Source organism: Jaculus jaculus, chromosome 23 (genome assembly GCF_020740685.1).
Source record: "Jaculus jaculus isolate mJacJac1 chromosome 23, mJacJac1.mat.Y.cur, whole genome shotgun sequence".
Taxonomy (NCBI): domain Eukaryota; kingdom Metazoa; phylum Chordata; class Mammalia; order Rodentia; family Dipodidae; genus Jaculus; species Jaculus jaculus.
The window spans coordinates 1,979,706-1,995,245 of record NC_059124.1 but is presented as its reverse complement, the minus strand read 5'-3'; positions in this window follow the sequence as shown (position 1 = coordinate 1,995,245).

Genomic DNA, 15,540 nt, shown 5'->3' with positions numbered 1-15,540 from the left:
TGGAGGCCCTGGCTCGCCCTTTCTCACTCATTCCATCTCTCTATCTCTCCCTCTCTTTGTCTCTAATAAATAAATAAATAAATATAACTCTTAAACCGGCCGTGGTGGTGCATGCCTTTAATCCCAGCACTCAAGAGGCAGAGGTAGGAGGATCACTGTGAGTTCAAGGCCAACCCGAAACTACATAGTAAATTCCAGGTCAGCCTAGGCCAGAGTGAGACCCTACCTTGAAAAACAAACAAAGCAAAAAATTGACAAAAAAAAAAAAAATTCTATGTGGGGGCAGCACAAAATCATTACATTTCACTGTCTCTCCAGGGGTTGCAAGACCTAGTTGATTTAATTCCAAGTACTCCATGCATTTCTTTATAATTTGAATTCTTCAAAAGTAGCTTTGTTTTGGAGGAGATGTTACATAGTTTGGAAAACTAGAAACCTGAGGTGGCGACACACCAGGACTGAGCGTCACCCAGCAGGACAATCGGAGCTTTATTCCAGTGTGCTCTGAGCATTTGAGCATGAAGCTGCTTTCTACTGAGAAGGACTCACGTGGATATCACATAACAAAGATGTGATTAACGATGGAAAGACACACTGCGACTTGAATGCCCCATGAGCCAGAACTTCTGTGTAGGAAGAATCTACCCAGAAAACATTCCATTTGCAATGTGCCCAAGTAGAGACAATGGTCCCTGCATGACAGTTTGTTGTGAGATATCCACGTGAACGCTGCCTAAGGGGCTTTTTTGGCAAAAGGACTAAGAAACAGGTTTAGGGTGGGATAGAAAGGTAATTCATCTGTTGGTACTTTTCTGCTTTTAAATCCTACAAACGAAGGTGCATCCGTTATAAATGGTCATCATGAAGGCAAGCATTATGGAATATGCTTCCGGGTACCTACGGGAGACCATTTGGGGGGTGGGCAGCGGCGGAAGCACTTTCAGGCTGTGCAGGCCACAGAGGCAAACCTTTCAGCTTTGTGCCTTTGACCAACTGACTTCAGCGGAGGGGGAGCGGCCTCTCTCTGGCGGCTCCCCGTGGCCAAGACGTGGTACTGCAGCACCACTGGGAAAACAAGAAAACCCACTAAAAACTTAGCAACCATTGGCATGATGTTTTGTAGAATAGTTTGGCAGGGGCTGGAGAGATGGCTCAGCTCTTAAGGCGTTTCCCTATAAAGCCTAACAACATGGGTTCAGTTCCCCAGGACCCACGTGAAACCAGATGCACAAGGTGGCGCATGCATCTGGAGTGTGTTTGCAGTGGCTAGAGGCCCTGGTGCGCCCATTCTCTCTCTCACTCTCTCCTTGCAAATAAATAAAAGATGAAAGGATCTGCATGGTCAGTCTGTGTGGTTGGAGGTGTTAAGACTGCATTGGAAGAATAGAAGGTTGTGCTGAAAGTGGCAAGCATGATTCTTGCCTGGATGGAAGGGTCAGGAAATCTAATGGTACTTTTAAAAAATATGTTATTTATTTGAGAGAAAGAGCGAGAGGAAGAAGTAGATAGAGAGAGAGAACGGGCACGCCAGGGCATGTTAGCCACTGCAAATGAACTCCAGATGCATGGCCCCCTTGTGTATCTGGCTTACGTGGGTTGTGGGGAATCAAAACGGGGTCCTCAGGCTTTGCAGGCAAGTGCCCTAACCGGTAAGCCATTTCCCAAGCCCCTAATGGTACTTTAAATGTCACAGCTCCAGCAGCCTTGCTTTAACTGACATCCACCTCTTTCTACTTTTTTTTTTTTTCTCCAGTTTTTCAAGCTAGAGTCTCTAGCCCAGGCTGACTGGGAACTCACTCTTTAGCTCCAGATTCACAGTGATCCTCCTACCTTGGCCTCCATAGTGCTGGCATAAAAAGCATGCCGCCACAGTGCTGGAGAGAGACTTCTCAGTGGTTAAGGCGCTTGCCTGAAAATCCTAAGGACCTGGGTTCAATTCCCTAGTACCCATGTAACACCAGATGCACAAGGTGGTACATGCATCTGGAGTTTGTTTGCAGTGGCAAAAGGCCCTATCACACCCATTCTCTCTTTTAAAAAAAGTGGGCTGGAGAGATGGCTTAGCAGTTAAGGCCTGCAAAGCCAAAGGACCCAGGTTTGACTCCCCACGACCCACGCTAACCAGATGCACAAGGGGGTACGTGCGTCTGGAGTTCATTTACAGTGGTTGGAGTCCCAGGTGTGCCTATTCTCTCTCTGAGTCTGTCAAATAAATAAATAAGAATAAAATATTTTTTTTAAAAAAACCGGGTGTGGTGACGCATGCCTTTAATCCCAGCACTTGGGAGGCAGAGGTAAGAGGGTCGCCATGAGTTCGAGGCCACCTTGAGACTGCATAGCTTGGGCTAGAGTGAGACCCCTCCCTCGAAAAAAAAAAAAAGGAAAAGATGAGGTAACAATCAAAACATTCTTTCATTGAAGCTTCATATATCTTAAGAACACAAACAATTAAGTTAAATACAGTGCTGTTCTTTTTTACATATATAAAAATTTTTTAATGGTGTCTGCTTTTTAAGACCACTGATTTTACAATATTCTTTTGCCATTTTCTTAGTAAACAGGGGTTTCCTTTGGTTCAGTTTTAAACTTCTCGTGGCTTTCTGAAGTAACAATAGCAGCCTTCGATAATAGCCTTCGTATTTACAAATGTAAGCATTCCCCATTGGGAGCCATCTTTACCAAAGACTGGGTTTCTTGTTCATTGTGGTGTACAAAGCAAGATGAGCTGTTCTGATCAAATAGGAAATGCCATTTTAATTAAAAATATTTTTAGGGCCGGGTGTGGTGGCGCACGCCTTTAGTCCCAGCACTCGGGAGGCAGAGGTAGGAGGATTGCCATGAGTTCGAGGTCACCCTGAGACTACATAGTGCATTCCAGGTCAGCCTGAGCTAGAGATTAAAAAAAAAAAAAGTGCTGCACACCTATAATCCCAGGTAGAGACAGGGGGATCCCCAGGACTTGCTGGCTAGCTAGTTGAATTCCAAATAACATTGAAGCAATGCCACTTAGAATGCACTCTGTGAAATTTACAATTCAAATAGAACAAGAGAAGCTCAGTAAAAGAGAGAGAGAGAGATCTTGTTGATTTGGGACTAGAATCAGCTAGCAACAAATTCCAGCTCAGCCCCACACTATATAGCTGGAGAGAAATTTAGACTCCTCCTCCGTAAAATGAACGGAATTGACACCAAGCTCTCCTAGATGAGGCCCCAGGTACAACTGGATTAGATCTTGACCAATAGACTGAAGGGGGAAGGGGGACTTTGAAAGAGAATGGGGATTGCTCATTCCAGGAAGAGAAAGCTGGCCCAGAGGGAGACTCAGCAGGGAAAATGTCTTCAAGCAGAACATTTGAATTTAATAGTGTGTCTAAAATAAATCTGGAAAACAATTTGAAGCCACATTGCATCAGGACTCAGCCAAAGAATTTGGATATTTATAAGTAAGTGGGAATGATGGAAATTTTGGTTCTTTTTTTAAAGTATGCATTATTATGCTTATTTTCCATTATAAAATCATATGTATATCCATTGTAGAAAGTCCGTAAACTGTAGACAAGTGTAGAGAAGAAAAGTTACTTTATTCACTGGATGTGGGAGTCCACACCCATAAACTCAGTAAGAAAATTGCTGTGAGTTTCAGGCTAACCTTGTGCTACATATGGAGATTGTCTCAAAAAAAAGAAAGAAAGAAAGAAAGAAAGAAAGAAAGAAAGAAAGAAAGAAAGAAAGAAAGAAAGAAAGGGGAAGAGAAGAGAAGAGAAGAGAAAAGAAAAGAGGGCGTGAGGGAGAAAGGGAAGAAGGGAGGAAGAAAGAAAGGAAGGAACGGCCAAATGTGGTGGCGCACACCTTTAATCCCAGCACTCGGGAGGCAGAGGTAGAATCGCAATGAGTTCAAGGCTACCCTGAGACTACATAGTGAATTCCAGGTCAGCCTGAGCTAGAATGAGACCCTACCTCAAAACAACAACAACAACAAAAAAAAAAAAAAAAAGGAAGGGAAGAAACTACCTATTCAATGGTATGTTACCTTGGAAGAGAGAGACTTTTTTTTTTTTTTTTTTTTTTGTAATTTCTTTATGAGTGAGAGAAAACAAGAGAGCGAAAGAGAGAGAGAAAGGATTGGAATGCTAGAGTCTCCAGCCACTGCAAACAAACTCCAGACACATGAACCACCATGAATTAACAAATTTAATCACCATTCATTGTCACCATTTTCCTTTGAAGGTATTTTGCTTCCTTTCCTTTTTAAAATTTTACCAAGTTTATTTATTACTTTAATTTTCATACTTTAGAAATACTTGAAAAATTCTAAATAACTTTTTTTTTTTTTTTTTTTGGTTTTTCAAGGTAGAGTCTCGCTTTAGCCCAGGCTGACCTTGAATTCACTATGTAGTTTCAGGGTGGCCTCAAACTCACGGGGATCCTCCTATCTTTGCTTACTGAGTTCTGGGATTAAAGGCATGCACCATCATACCAGGACTTTTTTGGTTTTTGTTTGTTGGTTTGGTTTGGTTTGGTTTTGGTTTTTCAAGGTAGAGTTTCACTGTAGCCCAGGCTAACCTGGAATTCACTATGGAGTCACAGGGTGACCTCAAACTCACAGTGATCCTCCTACCTTTGTCTACTGAGTCCTGGTATTAAAGTCGTGCACCACCACACCTGGCTTCTTTTTTGGTTTTTTGAGGTAGTATTTCACTCTAGCTCAAGCTGACCTGGAATTCACTATGTAGTCTCTGTGTGGCCTCGAACTCATGGCAATTCACCTACCTCTGCCTTCTGAGTGCTGGAATTAAAGGTGTGCACCACCACGCTCAGCTGTTTAAAATTTTATTTATTTATTTACTTACTTACTTACTTATTTGAGACATATGAATAGGCATGCCAGGGCCTTCTATGACTGCAAACAAACTCCAGATGCATATACCACTTTTTTTTTTTTTTTTTTTTTTTTTTTTTAGTTTTTTAGTTTTTCAAAGCAGGGTCTCACTCTAGCTCAGGCTGACCTGTAATTCACTGTGTAGTCTCAGAGTGGTCTCAAACTCACAGCAGTCCTCCTACCTCTGCCTCCCAAGTGCTGGGATTGAAGGCGTGTGCCACCATACCTGGCTTTCTTTTTTTTTTTTTTTTTTTTTATAATTCTGTTCAAATTTTTTTTTTTTTTATTTGAGAGCAACAAACAGAGAGAGAGAGAGAGAGAGAGAATGAGTGTGCCAGGGCCTCCAGCTACTGCAAACCAACTCCAGATGTGTCCGCCCCCTTGTGCTTCTGGCTAATGTAGGTCCTGAGGAATCGAGCCTCGAACCGGGGTCCTTATGTACTTGGGGCTGGGCATGGTGATGCACGCCTTTAATCCCAGCACTGGGGAGACAGAGGTGGGAGATCACCATGAGTTTGAGGCCATCCTGAGACTACATAGTGAATTCTAGGTCAGCCTGAGCTAGAGTGAGACCCTACCTCAAAAAGAAAAAAACAAAACCAGGAAATTTTGCTTCAGTTTTGCCCCCCTGCCTAATAATACCTGATTCACCAACTGATGAATGGTCAGTTGTAATTTGATCATTGTAATCGCCTTTCATAAGCTCTTACTTATGGCATAATCTGATTCTATCCATTCTGAAAGCTGCATTTGCAACCAACACACAGAACCTTAACTAATCTACAAATCTCAGGGCTGGGGGAGTGGCTGAGGTGTAAAGTCACTTGCTTACAAAGCCTGCTGGCCCAAGTTTAATTCCCCAGCACCCACGTAAAGACAGATGCACTGTGTCCAGAAGTTATTTGCAGTGACAAGAAGCCCTACTGTGCCCATACTCTCTTTTTCTCTGTCTCTTTCTTTCAAATAAATAAATTATAGCTGGGCACAGTGGCACACGCCTTTAATCCCAGCACTCGGGAGGCAGAGGTAAGGGGATCGCCGTGAGTTCGAGGCCACCCTGAGAATACATAGAAAATTCCAGGTCAGCCTGGACTAGAGTGAAACCCTACCTCAAAAAAATAAAATAAATTAAATTAATTAATTAAAATATTTTAAAAATTAATGACCTCAATAAATCTTGTCCAGTGAGTAAACAAAGGGTTTATCATTAGACATTTATTTTATACATGCTATAAGTAGGCCATGTTACTTCTGAGACTAAACTGCCCCATACGCCCACAATGGTCATTACTAACATGTCTCTTTTTTCTTTTAAATTTACTTGAGAATGACAGAGAGAGAAAGAGGCAGAGAGCAACAGAAAGATAGAGAGAGAAGGAGAATGGGCATGCCAGGGCATCCAGCCACTGTCAATGAACTCCACCTTGTGTGTCTGGCTAACATGAGTCTGGGGGAATCGAGCCTCGAACCAGGATTCTTAGGCTTCACAGGCAAGTGCTTAACCGCTAAGCCACCTCTCCAGTCCTCTGCTTCAAAGGCAGTGTTTTTAGTTCAGCTTTACTCAGTTGATGAATGGGCATCAGAGCCTGTCCTCAGAAACACAGGTGAAAAATATCAGGTTGCAAGAGAAAACATAAATATATTAGAGAAGATATTCTTTTGTCCAAAAAAAGGAGGAAGTGGGCTGGAGAGATGGCTTAGCGGTTAAGCACTTGCCTGTGAAGCCTAAGAACCCCAGTTCGAGGCTCGGTTCCCCAGGTCCCACGTTAGCCAGATGCACAAGGGGGCGCACGCGTCTGGAGTTTGTTTGCAGAGGCTGGAAGCCCTGGCGCGCCCATTCTCTCTCTCTCTCCCTCTATCTGTCTTTCTCTCTGTGTCTGTCGCTCTCAAATAAATTAAAAAAAAAAAAAATTTTAAAGGAGGAAGTAAGGGACATAAGTGCTATTTAGGAATGCTAAGGATTCACACAGTATCATTGGTAAAGGGCAAAGTCTCAACTAATTTCATTCTGGGATTCAGTATTTCTATCTTCTTTACTTTTTGAAAATATATATATATATTAATTATTTATTTAGTTGAGAGAAAGAGGTAGAGAGAGAGAATGGGCACGCCAGGGCCTCCAGCCACTACTAACGAACTCCAGATGGGTGCGCTCAATTGTGCATCTGGCTTAGGTGGGTCCTGGAGAGTCAAACTGGGATCCTCTGGCTTGGCAGGCAAACGCCTTAACTGCTAAGCCATCTCTCCAGCCCCTCTTGACTTCTTTTGGCCTCTCTCTTTTCCTCTCTCTCCCTCTTTCTCTGTTTCTCTCTCCAAATATATATATGTATGTATGTATGTATGTGTGTATATATATATATATATATGTATATATATGCATATATATATATATATATATACACACACACACATAGAGAGAAAGAGAGGCTCAAAATAAATCTATATAAATTTCCAATAAAGATAATTTTAAATTTGTTAGTAGCTGGGCGTAGTGGTACGTGCCTTTAATCCCAGCACTAGGGCGGGCAGAGTTAGGAGGATTGCTGTGAGTTCGAGGCCACCCTGAGACTACAGAGTGAATTCCAGGTCAGCCTGGGCTAAGTGAGACCTACCTTGGAAAACCAAAAAATAAGAAATAAGAATAATTTGTTAATAATTGATCCAATTTTTTAGTGGGTAGTAGGATGGATTAGTATGTGACTACAAGAAAATATGGCTTGAAAAATAGACTACCATGAAATTGCTTTATGTCTTTGCAAGGACACCCAAGTCTGAGAAAAGGAGACAGCCAATCCGTACTGAACATCTCTGTGGTCAAGCATTCTGTTTGTGCTCCTTATCTCAATTTCCATAACAACCCTTGTGGGTAGTCATTGGCCTCCATTTCATGTTGAGGAAATTGAGGCTCCCAGGAGGGTAATAACAGACTATCTCACAATCTCAGCAGTGGTATTGGGATTAGAGTCCAGTGGGACCTGGCTCAGAGCCCATTGCACACCCTGTCCGCCCAGTTTCCAGCTACAAAGTAAGAGAGGTAGTCAGACAGTCTCTGACGTCCCCGGAGCTGTGACTGTGTGGCCTTGGTGACTGGGAAGGAAAGGAGAGGCGACGAAGGAGCCTCTGGCACTGACGGGGGACCCGTGTCTCTCTTCCACTTGGGAAAGCACCAGACTTTGTGTCCCACCTGTGCCTTTTTTTTTTAAATTATTTATTTATTTATTTGAGAGCGACAGACACAGAGAGAAAGACAGATAGAGGGAGAGAGAGAGAATGGGCGTGCCAGGGCTTCCAGCCTCTGCAAACGAACTCCAGACGCGTGCGCCCCGTTGTGCATCTGGCTAACGTGGGACCTGGGGAACCGAGCCTCGAACCGGGGTTCTTAGGCTTCACAGGCAAGCGATTAACCGCTAAGCCATCTCTCCAGCCCCCACTTGTGCCTTCTTGTCTCCCTGTTAGTCCTATGAAAAGACACTACTGCTGCTGGTAATACCGCAGTGGTGGAGCTCCCAGGACATATCAGCTTATAAAGAAGAAAGCACTGGGCTGGAGAGATGGCTTAGTGGCTACGGTGCATGCCTGTGAAGCCTAAGGACCCAGGTTGGATTCTCCAGGTCCCACTTAAGCCAGGTGCACATGGTGGCGCATGTATCTGGAGTTCGTTTGCAGCGGCTAGAGGCCCTGGAGTGCCCATTCTCACTCTCTTCCTCTCTCCCTCTCTCTGTGTCTCATAAATAAATAAAGAGCATGTTTCAGAGCATATGTTTAAAAGAAGAATAAGCCGGGCGTGGTGGCGCACACCTTTAATCCCAGCACTCGGGAGGCAGAGGTAGGAGGATCACTGTGAGTTCAAGGCCACCCTGATACATAGTGAATTCCAGGTCAGCCTGGACTAGAGTGAGACCCTACCTCAAAAAATCAAAAAAAAAAGAAGAAGAAGAAAAAGAGGAGGGGGAGAAAACACCTTGCCAGTGTGGCTTTTCAGATCTGTAATCCCAGCATTTAGGAAGCTGAGGCAGGAGGATCACCCCTGAGTTGGATCAGGGTCAGCCTCAAGTAACGAAGTGAGACTCTGTCCCACATATATGCACAGGAAGGTTTCTAGTTCTCATTTGCGTGGCCATGTTTTAGAAATGTTTTCATTTCCCAAAACAAATCGAACAATATTTATCTTTGAGAATTTGATGATGTCCTCCAGTGAAACTGTATTGTGAGGCTTTACAATAAGACGAGAAATGGTCTGTGTTTTCAGGGAATTTACAACTCTGGTTGAGAAACACAGCTAAGGTATAAAGCAATTTTAAAAGTCCATTATAATGCAAGACTCAGTGTTCCCGATAGGTACTGCAGGAAAGCAGAGAAAGAGGGGATCAAGGGAGGCTCTGGCTCCCGTGAGAACTGGGGCAAAGACAATATTCTTCCCCTTGCGTTCTTGGCCAGGCTTCCTTGTCCTTCTCTGCGATTGTGAAATCCTAGTACGAGCCTTTCACATAGTTCAAACATCCTCGCCTTTGCAGGCTGTAGTAGGTGTCCTTCATGTCACGTCATCTGAGTGCCACTTCATCTTTATTGGCACTTAGGGGAGGGTAAAACCCCAGTGGTTTGCAAACGCAGTCATGGATACTTGCTTCAAGCCATGGGAAGTTTCATGCAAAACCAGTTTCTCAGTGGGGCGAATGTTGTGTAAAGGTAGAAGGGCCTTGAGAAATTGTTATGGCAAAGCCTGTTGTAGCAAGAACCAGATTTCAATGAGGACACTTTCCTATCTGCACCATCAAGGGTCAGCTTCCAGCACCCCACCTGCAGGCCCCCAGGCTTAAGCACTTCTCCAAACCTTTGGACCAGAAGCCATTGTCACTTCTGTCATGGAGCCCGACTTTTTTTTTTTTCCTGGTTTTTTGAGGTAGGGTCTCACTCTAGCCCAGGCTGACCTGGAACTCACTATATAGTCTCAGGATGGCCTTGAACTCATGGCGATCCTCCTACCTCTGCCTCCTGAGTGTTGAGATTAAAGGAGGGCGCCACCACTCCCAGTTTAATTTACTTTTTTAATGATAACTTCCATAATTATAGACAATAACCCATGGTGATTCCCTCCCTCCCCCCACTTTCCCCTTTAAAACTCTACTCTCCATGATATCCCCTCCCTCTCTCAATCAGTCTCTCTTTTATTTAGATGTCATCATCTTGTCCTCCTATTATGATGGTCTTGTGTAGGTAGTGTCAGGCACTGTGAGGTCATGGATATCCAGGCCATTTGGTGTCTGGAGGATCATGTTCTAAGAAGCCCTACCCTTCCTTTGGCTCTTACATTCTTTCCGCCACATCTTCCGCAATGGACCTTGAGCCTTGGAAGGTGTGATAGAGATATTGCAGCACTGAGCACTCCTCTGTCACTTCTTCTCAGCACCATGGTGCCTTCTGAGTCATCCCAAGGTCATTGCCATCTGAAAAGAGAAGCTTCTCTAACCAAAAGTGAGTCTAGCATTAATATATGGGTATGAACATTAATGGAAGTGCTTACCAGGCAGTTTGGTGAGCATGGTATATATACATTTGGCCAGACATGAGCAGCTGGTACACACTTAGGGCTCATAGACCCTCTGGATCTGCCTACCCTCCCTTACCACTCCCTTGGTAAGACTGTTGGTTTGGAAAATCACATCACAATTCAGAATTCCTCCCATCCTCAGACAACTACATACTGAATCTCATCCTAACTAGAATATGGAGCTGGGCATGGTGGCGCACACCTTGAATCCCAGCAATTGGGAGGCAGAGGTAGAATAATCACAGTGAGTTCGAAACCACACTGAGACTATGTAGCAAATTCCAGGTCATCCTGGGCTAGATAATGAGACCCTACCTCAAAAAAATAAAAAAAAATAAAAATAAAAAACAAGAGAAAAGAAAAGAAAGGGAAGGAAAAAGAAACAGCTAAATAGAATATGGGAATCTGATACTCAATAGTGGACACTGCAAGCCTTATATTTGTCCAGTCAGGTCAAATGAGCCAACGGGTACAATAGTGGCACGTCTGTCATGGTGGAAACCAACTGCCCTCTAATTGGACTGGAGGCCCACTCCATGAGAGGGAATACATCCCTGATACTGAAAACCTAAAACAGGGGTAGTCAGGAGCCCTAGGGGTGTAACGTCTGCTGCTATCTGGCTAAATCTATACACCATGCTTATCAAACTGCCCAGTAAGCACTTCTCTTAAGGTTCATACCCTGATATTAATGCTACTCTCACTTTTGGTAGAGAACCTTCTGTTTTCAGATGGCAGTGACCTTGGGACGACTCAGAAGGGCATCATGGTGCTGGAAAGAAGTGACTGGAGTGTTCAGTACTGCAATATCTCTATCACACCTTCCAAGGCTCAGGGTCTAATGCGGAAGAGGTGGCGGAAAGAATGTAAGAGCCAAAGAAAGGGTAGGACTCCTTACAACGTGCTCTCCCCAGATAGAAAATGGCCTGGATATCTATGACCTCACAGTGCCTGACACTACCTACACAAGACCATCATAAGAGGAGGAAAAGATCATGACATCAAAATAAAAGAGAGGCTGATTGAGATGGGGAGGGGATATGATGGAGAATGGAGTTCCAAAGGGGGAGACGGGGGGAGGGTATTATCATGGGATATTTTTTATAATCATGGAAGTTGTTAATAAAAATTTGAAAAAAAAATAATAAAAGAATATGGGCATCTGAGACCAAAACACATGTGACATGATAAGGTGCCCAACTAGATTGATAGTCACCGTATGTTTGTTGTGTTCTGAAGCAATGCTAAATTGAAGATTTTAAAGATATTTGCCTACAAAGCCTGATAGCCTGGGTTCGATTCCCTAGTTCTCATGTAAAGCCAGCTTCACAAAGTGGCACATGTGTCTGGAGTTCAGTTGCAGTGGCAGAAGGCCCTGTCATGCTGGCATGCCCATTCTCTCCCCACCTCTTATAAATATAGATATTTTTGAGGTAGAGTTTCACTCTAGCCCAGGCTGACCTAGAATTTACTATATATCTCAGGGTAGCCTCAAACACACCATGATCCTCCTACACCTGCCTCCCAAGTGCTGGGATTAAAGACATGTGCTGCCAAGCCCAATCTCTTGTAAATATATTTTTTAATTTACAAAAAAGGCTGGGCATGGTGCCATATGCCTTTAATCCCAGAAAGCAGAGGTGGGAGGATTGCCGTGAGTTTGAGGCCACCCTGAAACTACATAATGAATTGCAGGTCAGCCTGGGCTAGAGAGATGGCTTAGCAGTTAAGGCATTTGCCTGCAAAGCCAAAGAATCCCAGTTTGACTCTCCAGGACCCACATAAGCCAGATGCACAAGGGGGCGCATGCATCTGGAGTCAACAGTGGCTGGAGGCCCTGGCGCACCCATTCTCTCTCTCCCTCTTTCTCTCAAATAAATAAATTAAATATATTTTAAAAAGATATCAATCATTAACTAAACTAGATCTCCTGCAACATAATAGCAATAGCGTATATATATGCATAATATATATTTAATATATATATTAAAGACTGCAATATGACAGATACTGAGTTAAACACACACACATATATATCAAATTATATTATTTTCACTACAGACATATGATGTTTGCACTGTTAAAATCTCCAGTTTACAGATGGAAAAAATGAAGCCCAGAGAGGTCAAGGAACTTGCTCCAGTCACACACTTGGTAAGTGGCAAACCCCAGGTTCAAGCCAAGTGAGTCATTTCCAGTGTCAGTTCCGAGCACCATGTTAAACTGCCTGCACACATCATATTATCTCATCAAAGCCCCACAAAGCCTTCTGCGTCACAGGTGTCATTTACCTCATTACAGGTGAGGATCCGAGGCAGCAGGATCCTGTGAAGGACCCAAGGTCATTCCGTTGAGTACAGGGCAGGGATCTGCAAAGTAGCTTCCTTAATTCAGAACCCATTAAACTTTCCATTGCAGTCTGCCCACCTGGTAGAGGTGGGCCAGGGGAATTGTTTGTTTGTTTCTTTTTTTTTTTTTTTTTCTGTTTTGGTTTTTCAAGATAGGGTTTCACTCTAGTCCAGGCTAACCTGGAATTCATTATACCATGTCAGGGTGGCCTTGAACTCACAGCGATCCTCCTCCCTCCGCCTCCCGAGTGCTGGGATTAAAGGCGTGCGCCACCACGCCCAGCTAGGGAAAAAAAAAAAATATTTTTTTTAAGGTAGGGTTTCTTTCTAGCTCAGGCTGACTGGGAATTCACTATGTAGTCTCAGGGTAGCCTTGACTTCATGTCAATTCTCCTACCTCTGCCTCCCTAGGGCTGGGATTAAAGGCATGCACCACCATGCCCAGCTAACTAGGAGAAATCTTGGCAGCCAGATAAAACCAAGAAGCCTCTAAGATAGGAACAGGGAAGAATTTTGGAAGTTTTAAAATATTTGTTTATTTATTTGCATGTGTGCGTGCGTGCATCTGTCTATGTGTGCGTGTGTGGACACGGTCTACAAGATACTAGATGACAGTGGTAAGTATGTACAAATGGGTGAGGAACAGGGATGGAAACAATATCAAAGGTTGAAGGGAGAGGGCTAGAGAGATGGCTTAACGGTTAAGGTGCTTGCCTGTGAAGCCTAAGGACCTATATTCGATTCTCCAGATCCCACATAAGCCAGATGCACAAGGGTGAGGCAAGCACAAGGTCGCACATGCCCACCAAGTGGCACAAGTATCTGGAGTTCGGCTGCAATGGCTGAGGCCCTGGTGTGCAAATTCTCTCTCTCTCTCTCTCATAAAAAATAAAAGTTAACAAAAGAAGTTCAAGGTCATCCTCAGCTAGCCAGCCTGGGCTGCACATTCTGCTGGGCGTGGGGTTGCACGCCTTTAATCCCAGCACTCGGAAGGCAGAGGTAGGAGGATCGCCGTGAGTTCGAGGCCACCCTGAGACTCCATAGTGAATTCCAGGTCAGCCTGAGCTAGAGTGAGACTCTACCTTGAAAAAAAAAAAAAAAAGGAAAAGGAACAGGACAGTCTGGAATGGGCGACTCTTGTGAAGCCGGGTGTGGTGTGCGGTGCCCGCGTTGGGAACGTGATACCTTAGCCAGTGCCTCACCCTCTGCGACCTCTCATGCTAGACAGAATTAAGAAAGTGAGACTGGGTGGCACTGCCAACACCTAGAAGGGGCAGAAGTGGGAGTCCTGGGGTTTCAGTGCTCTCTCAACACTCCCTTTGCATATGTCCTTTTGAGTTCCAGGGTCTGCCTTCTGAGTGACCTCCCAAAGGTCACCTGCAAGACAATAGCCAATTTCTTTCCTGCTGTCCGCATTATCTATTCCCTAAACCAAAGGGCCTCCACAAAGCACAGCAGGCCAAGTGAGCTGCTACACCCTTGAAAATAGCAGAGCTGGGGTTCCTCAAGTGAGGAAATGAGCCCCTGGTTGCTGGCTGACATGCCTCAGGACTTAGACATGTTCATCCTGGAACAAGAAGGACATGGAAGGGGCCGGGGAAATGGCTTAGTGATTAAGGCCTTTGTCTGCAAAGCCTAAGGACCCCAGTTCAATTCCCCAGGACCCACATTAGCAAGATGCAGAAGGAGGCGCATATCTGGGGTTTGTTTGCAGTGGCTGGAGTCCCTGGCATGCCCATTCTCTCTTTTTCTCTGCCTCTCCCCTCACCCCTCTTTCTCATAAATAAATTAATTAAATAAAGGCATAAGCCACCTTCCTACCTTAATTTTTTTTTTTTTAAGGGCTGGAGAGATGGCTTAGTGGTTAAGCGCTTGCCTATGGAGCCTAAGGACCCTGGTTCGAGGCTGGATTCCCCAGGATCCATGTTAGCCATATGCACAAGGGAGTGCACGAGTCTGGAGTTCGTTTGCAGTGGCTGGAGGCCCTGGTGTGCCCATTCTCTCTCTCCCTCTCTCTCTCTCTCTTCCCCTCCCTCCTTCTCTCTCTCAGTCACTCACAAATAAACAAATGAATAAAAATAAACAAAAAATATTTCTTTTTAAAACAGGAGATGGAGACCTCTGGTTCCCCTTCCAAGTCTTTGTCAGCTACAGAAGAAAGTCCTAGATGGGATATTTGCAATTCTTCTTTTAATATTTGATTTCTTTTTTTTAAAAAAAAATTATTTGTTAGAGAGAGAGAGAATGGGAGTGCCAGGGCCTCTAGCCACTGCAAATGAACTCCAGATGCATGCGCCACCATGTGCATCTGGCTTACCTGGGTCCTAGGGACTCGAACCTGGGTCGATTCGCAGGCAAGCCCCTTAGCCACTAAGCCATGTCTCCAGCCTTGCAATTCTACTTTTATTGCATTTCTGCTTTCTCCAAGATTTGGTCTCTTTTACCGTCTTTTTCTTAAGGAATGTTTCAAATGTCTGGAAATTCCACTTAGTAATTTGGAAGAGCATGAGTGGGATGAGGAAGGTCTCTGGTTATCCACCAAGCTACCTCAGACATCCTACGATCTGTGGGATGAGGAAGGTCTCTGGTTATCCACCAAGCCACCTCAGACATCCTACGATCTGTGGGATGAGGAAGGTCTCTGGTTATCCACCAAGCCACCTCAGACATCCTACGATCTGTGGGATGAGGAAGGTCTCTGGTTATCCACCAAGCCACCTCAGACATCCTACGATCTGTGGGATGAGGAAGGTCTCTGGTTATCC